Source organism: Brassica oleracea, chromosome C4 (genome assembly GCF_000695525.1).
Source record: "Brassica oleracea var. oleracea cultivar TO1000 chromosome C4, BOL, whole genome shotgun sequence".
NCBI classification, from domain to species: Eukaryota; Viridiplantae; Streptophyta; class Magnoliopsida; order Brassicales; family Brassicaceae; genus Brassica; species Brassica oleracea.
Genome location: NC_027751.1, coordinates 11,307,333 through 11,314,678, shown reverse-complemented (window position 1 = coordinate 11,314,678; position 7,346 = coordinate 11,307,333).

The following is a 7,346-nucleotide window of genomic DNA, read 5'->3' as shown; positions in this document are numbered from 1 at the left end:
CTCTCTCTCTCTCTCTCTCTCTCTCTCTCTCTTGCTGAAAGTAAGAAAACAATGATGGTAAAAGCTCTCCTTCCTCCTAACACTTAGGCAAGTATATAACTATTAGGTTAAAAACTCGTCAGGGGTAATCTTGTAATTTAGTGAAGCCTTGGGTTTAAAGTCGGCTGGAACCAAGTCGTGTGTTCTGCGTCTCGAAATCGATCGATGGTACATGATGTACATCGATCGATGGTACAGGATGTACATCGATCGATCATAATCTTCAATCGTCGAGACTTCTCTTATGTATCGATCGACGACACTGGATGTGCAGCGATCGATTGCTTCTTCTGCATATCGACCTCTAATGGTTAGGTCGGATAAAATCTCTTTTAAGCTCCTAAATGCTCCATAATCATCACTTTACTCCAAGATACTCATGAACCTGGAAACATACCTAATAGGATAGAATATATAATATATAGATAGTAAAACAATTATATACCATGGATGAAAATGGGTCAAATCCATGGTATATCAACTACCCCATACTTGCCATTTTGCTTGTCCTCAAGCAAAACAAACATTCAGTCTCTCTGAAAGAGGTTTGAAAACAGCGGGGACTCACAAATTTAAAACATAGAAATCATCACCTCTACAGTATTGCAATCCACATCTAAAAGGTCATAATCACAAAAGCACATTATGCAATATCCTAGCTTAGAAACCAAATTCAACTAGCCAACGACTCAGCAAATCATGTCTGACATTCCCCTCTACTAACTCAATTCTTAGCATAAATATAAAAGTGCAGGCTTTAGCTTGGGAGTATCGATCACATGATGCAAGAATTTTCAGACAAGTATCTGAAACTGCTGGTAAAAGTTAGTTCCTAATTTCTCTCTCTCTAATTTCTCTCTTGGGTCAAAATCTGCTTTTATTGCAAGATTAGTGACCAAGATTGGAAAGGCTTCCATGAATCAAGACTTAATGGTGGTTGCCACCAAACCATGTTCATTTCTTTTTGACTTATATCCAAGAATTATTTGTGAAGCAAGCCTTCAAGATTGCCGCCTCCAAGTCCAGTTCAAATTTTTTTTATTGGAATCTTTATGAATCAAGCCTTAATGGTTTTTCACCAAGTCATGTTCAGATTCCTCCTAACTATATCCTAAGTCCTATTTAAATAATAAATTTTGGATTTTTTTTTCTTTTTTTTAGATAAAAAATAACTACTCTAAGGTCGAAATAGAGAGAGAAAATGTGATAAATGAATATACACAAGGCGTTACCTTCCAGACTTGTCTGAAGAATCTGATCTTGTATATACCAAACCCAAAAAGCGAATATGTTAGGTTTAGTGTTGGAGGTCAGCTTTGGTTCCTTCAAATAATCAAGGCAAGTGTGTATAGTTGACAGGTTGATCCACTTTAGCATCTTTAGTACTATCTGTAATCAGTAAATCTAAAATGGTGCTAAAGAGTAGTTAAACATTCAAGTATAAATCAATAATAAGATCATTGTCCCTTTCTCATAGCTAAGTATAACTTTATTAAAATCCTTTTAATAAGAATAAGAATAAATAATATCAATAAACCTCCCCCCAGACTTAAATTACACTGTCCCAGTGTAACACAGTCGGAGTTATGGTGGAAATAAATCATAAGTAATCAATGTAACAAGTTAGGAAGATAAACCTGACCGGAGTGGGAATCGATCGATGTGCATCGGTATGCATCGATCGTCGCATGTGTTAGCATGTCGATCGATGTCGATGTCTCGTCCGCGGTCGATATGGTGATCATCATCCTACTTGGGTCTTGCAATAAATCTGAAAGAATAAAAACGAAAGTAAATACTAGTAACTAAGAAAACCAATTAAAATTACCTAATTGTGGGTTGCCTCTCACTGAGCGCTTTGTTATAGTCATTTAGCTTGACTGTGGAGGTGTTTGGCTAGTTGGTGGAAAGACAACTTCTTGTTGGGAAACAAGCATCCACCTCATCTATGCACATTCTGCACCAAGATGCAATGAAACTTCTTGTGGCTTCATCGTTTCTGGTCCATCTCTCATCCATCTTTTGTATTGCATTTTAGATGTTTTGTAGCCTCGCCTGAAGAGTTTCAATGCTGAACTGATGCCATCCTATCTTGTCGTAGGCGTATGCTGATAGCTCATTAAGTTCCTCGTGCATTGACTCCATCTTATTGGGTATCAGCTGCTCGTCGTCTGATGTAGACTTGGTATCGATCGATGCGACCATATGTCTATCGATCGTTGCTGGTGCAGTACTGTCGATTGATTTGAAGCATGCTTTGTCGATCGATGCTGATATCTGGTGTTGAGATGTGAGTTGCCTTTGAATGGCTTTGACTTCCTTCTGTAGCCACTCTGCTTTGCTATCTAGTCCACCGAGTCTGACGTTGAATGGAAAGTAGATGTCATCACACCGCTTCTCAAGTCGTTCCTCCAAGGTGTCTATAGCTGTGTAAAGCTTTGATGTTATCTGATCAACTTCTGCTGCTGTGTAGGAAAGGTGTTCTGTAGGTTTCCTGCCGTCGAGCGATGCCCTGCGGAACCTATCGATCGATGTTGAACCTTCTTGCTGAAAATCATGTTGATCAGTAAGCTTGCCAATATCCTTATGGACTTTCATCATCTGTGTATACAAGGTGTCCAAGTATTGCATGGTAGGTGAGGTGAAACGGTCGTGCATATCCTCATAAGATTGTAACCTATCTACCATGGCTGCGAACTTGCTGTAGATCAATGTAATGATGCAGATATCGATTGATATGGCTGGTTGTGGATCCTTCTTGTGAATGGTGTCCAAATCTTGCTGTAGCAGATCAATTCTCGTGCTTAACCAGTCCACGTTATTGTGGAGAGGATTGTATACGTCGTGAATCTTCGTGTTGATGTATGCGATCTCCCATTCATCCTTCTTCTCTGCCAAACTTTCCGGTTTTGCAGGGATTTGGATGTATGTGCCCTGACATTGATCGATGTTACTTTGTTAGCGTCAATCGATGGTGATGTCGTAGCTTCCTTCTCAAGGCGGTGCTGCATACTCTCAATCTCTGTCCTCATTTCTGCCATACTTCTGAAAATCTCATTGTAACCTCTGTCCGAAGGCTGATAGGTGTCATCTACTAATGTCTTGAGTTCATCTCCTACCCTTTCCTGAGCTCCACAAATACCAGTCACCATCTCATTAATCTCATCCTTGGTATAGATCTCTGGTGCCAGTCTTGTAGGTGTGAAAGAAGTGGCATGTTCTGGAAGACATATGTGACTCTCTTCATATAGTGATGCTCTCTCTAGAATTTTTCTAATGTTGTCCTTGGTAACAGGGATCATCCCACCAGCTACGCTCCTTGCATATCCAAACTCATCTCTGTAGACTCCATATTCGTCCTTCTGTTCCCATCTGAACTTTCTGGCTCCATATATGTCATAAGCATGATGTCCAAACTCGTAACGTCTATCGATCGATGGTGAGGGTGACTTGTCGAGCGACGTTGGTGTTACACTGTCGAACGATGTTGGAGCAACCTTGTCGATCGATGCGTGGCCAAGTGGTCGGTATGATTGGTGTGAACCAATTGTTGTTGTGTTAGCCCCTGGATGTTCGTCTGGAACTGTGGGAAGGTTGTCTAGAATGTTGTGTTGCTGCATAAACAAGTTGTCTGGTCCATTGGCCACCTAAAGAATGTCTGATATGTCCTCTCTGGACACTTTTAGAATTCTTCCATCTATACATCTTGCATGGCCATCTGGGTCCCTGAAAATGACAAATTCATCAGGAGTTAGAAAACCGTAATCCATACTCATATTCTTCTTAGTAAATAAAGAAAGTTGAGGTTTAGAATGAGTATCGATCGATGTTGATACTGGAGTATCGATCGATGGTAGACGTTTGTCTGCGGAATTAGGGTTTTGGGATTGAATGCTCCTCCTGGATGTTCCTTCTGATTGGTTTGTGAGAGCATTCATCTTTTCTGCTTCGGTGTCGTGAGAAGTAATCTGGGGTGCAAAACTCTTTATATAGGCATTGGTAAACCTACTTGGAACTGGAATATTCTCTTTTTCCTTTTCAAAGGTGGCGGCTTTAATATCAATCGATGTACCAGGTATGGTATCGATCGATGCATAAGAACGTTTTGCTGGATGAGGGTGGGTATCGACCGATGCAGAGTAAACTCTGTCGATCGATGGTGGAGACGTGTTGTTGAAGGAATGGCCCGAATATATGTCATTATGTATAGAAATCTCTATAGCTCTTTCCTTCCAGTAATCCTAATCATACTCCTCTGTAGGATCCTCATTGGATGAAGGAATTACAGTGTCCATTGCAAAACTTTCATGGAATCCACTTTCTCCCAATTGCCTATTGAATAGTTATCTCGTCCTCTCTTGTTGGGTTGTTGAAAGGCAAAGTCTGGATAACACTGATCTGGTAATGTGAAGTGGTCTAGCGGTTGCTTTCCGTCGAGCGACGTGGGATAGCGTCCATCAGTCGTCGGTGACTCATTGGAATCGATCGATGAAACAATGTGAGCGTCGATCGATTCTGAGTACTCCATTTCGTACTCTGCTCCACAATGGCATGATGCAATATAGCAAAGATCATTTCCAAGCTCCACGAGGTTGACCTGTTGTCTCACAACTCGAACTGGGTCATAGTGGACGTCTGGATCTATCAGTGTCAGACACAATCTGTTGGTGTTCATGTGACATACAGCTCCTACTGTATCCAGGAAAGCTCTTCCAAGCAGAAGTGAAGAGTTCCAGTTTAGTTTTATGTCCATGACATGAAAATCTACAGGAACAAGGGCATTACCAATCTGTACTTAAAGGTCTCTTATGATGCTTCCTGAGCTTTTTTCTGAAAGATCCACAAAGGTGAACGATTCTGATGAAAGCTCTATTTTCAGACCCAGCTGGTCTGCCATAACCTTAGGTAGTATGCTGACTGATGCTCCTGTGTCACAAAGTGCATGGGGAAATTCAATACCCTTCACCACACATGGTATTGCGAACTTCCCAGGATCCCTGTTCTTCTTCAATGTGATCCTTAGTTTCATCCTTTCCCTGACATGATGAAACATTCTCCTAATGTCCTCCTCAGTTTCCATAGTCACTCTGAAGAACATCCACAACATGTGTGTGAAATAAACTTCATCAAAAGGTTTCTCCACTGGGATTCTGAGGACTTTCTTAGTGAAACCATCCATCTCCTTCTCATTAGCTTCCCTCTTAAGGTTATTAGGAATCTTCTCATTCTTCTTCCTTAACCTTCTTCCTTCAGTTGCCTCATTAACTTGCATAGGCTTCGGTGTAGTGTCTGAAGGGTTGGTTGTAGGTTCTGGTGGGTTGGCTGATGGTTTAGGTGGTGGTCTGACTGCGTTGATTTGGTCATTACCAATAGATGGTAACCACACTCGGTAGGTGAGAGGTGCTTGTCGATCGATGGGAGGTGAGGGGGTCGATCGATGTCTGTCTCTCTTTGTCGGTCGACTGCTGGCTCAAGCGTCGATTGATTTTGATGTAGAAAAGGGAGGGTGGGTGAGGATGTTTCTCCGCGAATTCCTCATGAGTCATGATTCGAACTGCACTACACTCCGCAGTCGATTCAGTAGACGACATCGATCGATGTCGAGAGTGTTCTGTCGATTGACCTTCATCATGGTCTATCGATCGATGTGTATCCATTGACATCGGTCGACACCACTGTGATCCACCGAAACTCATGGAGCTTTCAACTTGCATTTCAAGCTTCCTAACCTGAGTCCCTAAGATCTCAATTATTGTGTTCAAATTGTTGTAGGCGGAATCTATCTTCCCATTGAAATCCACAGTGTGTTGTTGTTGTCCTTCCAAAAATCTGTCAAGCATTGCTTCAATCTTGCTCTCATGAGTCTGTGGTGGTGGATTCTGGTAGAATGAGTTTCCATAGCCTCTGATGTTTTTGCTAAAAGGTTTCTGAAACTATGAACTTTGGTTACTCCTCAGACCATTGCCATAGAAGTTTTTGTTTCTACCCTCGTTTCCAGACCTCTGAAATCCAGTAGTTCACATCTTCTTCTCCTTCCATGTCTACAGCTTCTTCTCCTTCAGCTGAGTTGACTTGCTTCCTGAGAAGCTCATGAACCACATCTAACTTTGCTCTAACTTCGTCCATCTGCTCCTTCCCTAGGGATGCAACATGCTTCTTTCTTTCAAAATCAGTGTTCTTGGTGTTGCTGCAGCTTGTTAGATTTTCTATCAGTCTCACAGCTTCCACCGGATTCCTGGGGTTGAAGTTTCCCTCGCTAGTTGTATCAAGAGCCATCTGATACCTCAATGCGGTACCTCTGAAGAAAGATCTCAGCAGTTGCACTTCGTTAAATCCGTGGTGTGGACAGTCTCGCTGGAAGAACTTGAATCTAATCCACGCGTCTTTGAAAGACTCTCATGTCTCTTGCGCGAAAGTAGCGATTTTGCTTCTCAAGTCTTCAGCGCGTGCCTCATCGAAGAAGTTTCACAAGAAAGCATTCTTGATGTTGGCCCAGGATGTTAGAGATCATGTGGGTAGCTGCTTAAGCCAGTGCATCGCTTCTCCAATCAGAGAATACTAGAAGAGCTTGCACAATAGGTAGTCCTCAGGGACTCCATCCATACGAATAGCAACGATAAGATCCTCGAACCTCTCAAGATGGTCCATAGGATGCTCATGCGGTAACCTAGAGTAGGGTATCTGCGACACGAGTGTGTAATACTGAGGCTTCAGCTCGAAATTCTGCTTCTAAATCTCTGGAAGTTGAATAGCTGATCTGTTGACATAGTACTCATCTGGACGATTGTAGTCGGCCAGTGCCCTTGGTCGAGCAGCCTCTTCTACAGGTTGATCAGTTCATGTAGCATCAGTATCAGGGATTACATTCCCCTGAGCGTCTAGTTTCTGACATGTTGCATTATGCAGATGACCATCCTGGTCATACAGGTTTCCATTCTTATCATGTCTGATAATAACAATAGCAACCATGCTTCACGACTGATGATCGATCGATGTACGAGGTGTAGTGTCGATCGATGTCGAACGAGTTAGATCGGTCGACGATGAAGGTCGGGTGTCGGTCGATGGTTGGGTGTAAGAATCGGTCAACGTGAGCTGTTGCATCGATCGATGTGGAACGTTGGTCTTTGCGGATCGAGCGTTCCAAGTGAGCAGGATCTTCTGAGAATAGCAGGTGTTTGTCCTTGTTGCTTCTGGTACTGTTGGGCATGCACCTGAAAAGACAAGAAAAATTTTGTGTCAGAATGTGGGCTAGAGAAAAGAATAAGAATTAATAACACTAAATCTAATGGCGATCAAAGCTCCCC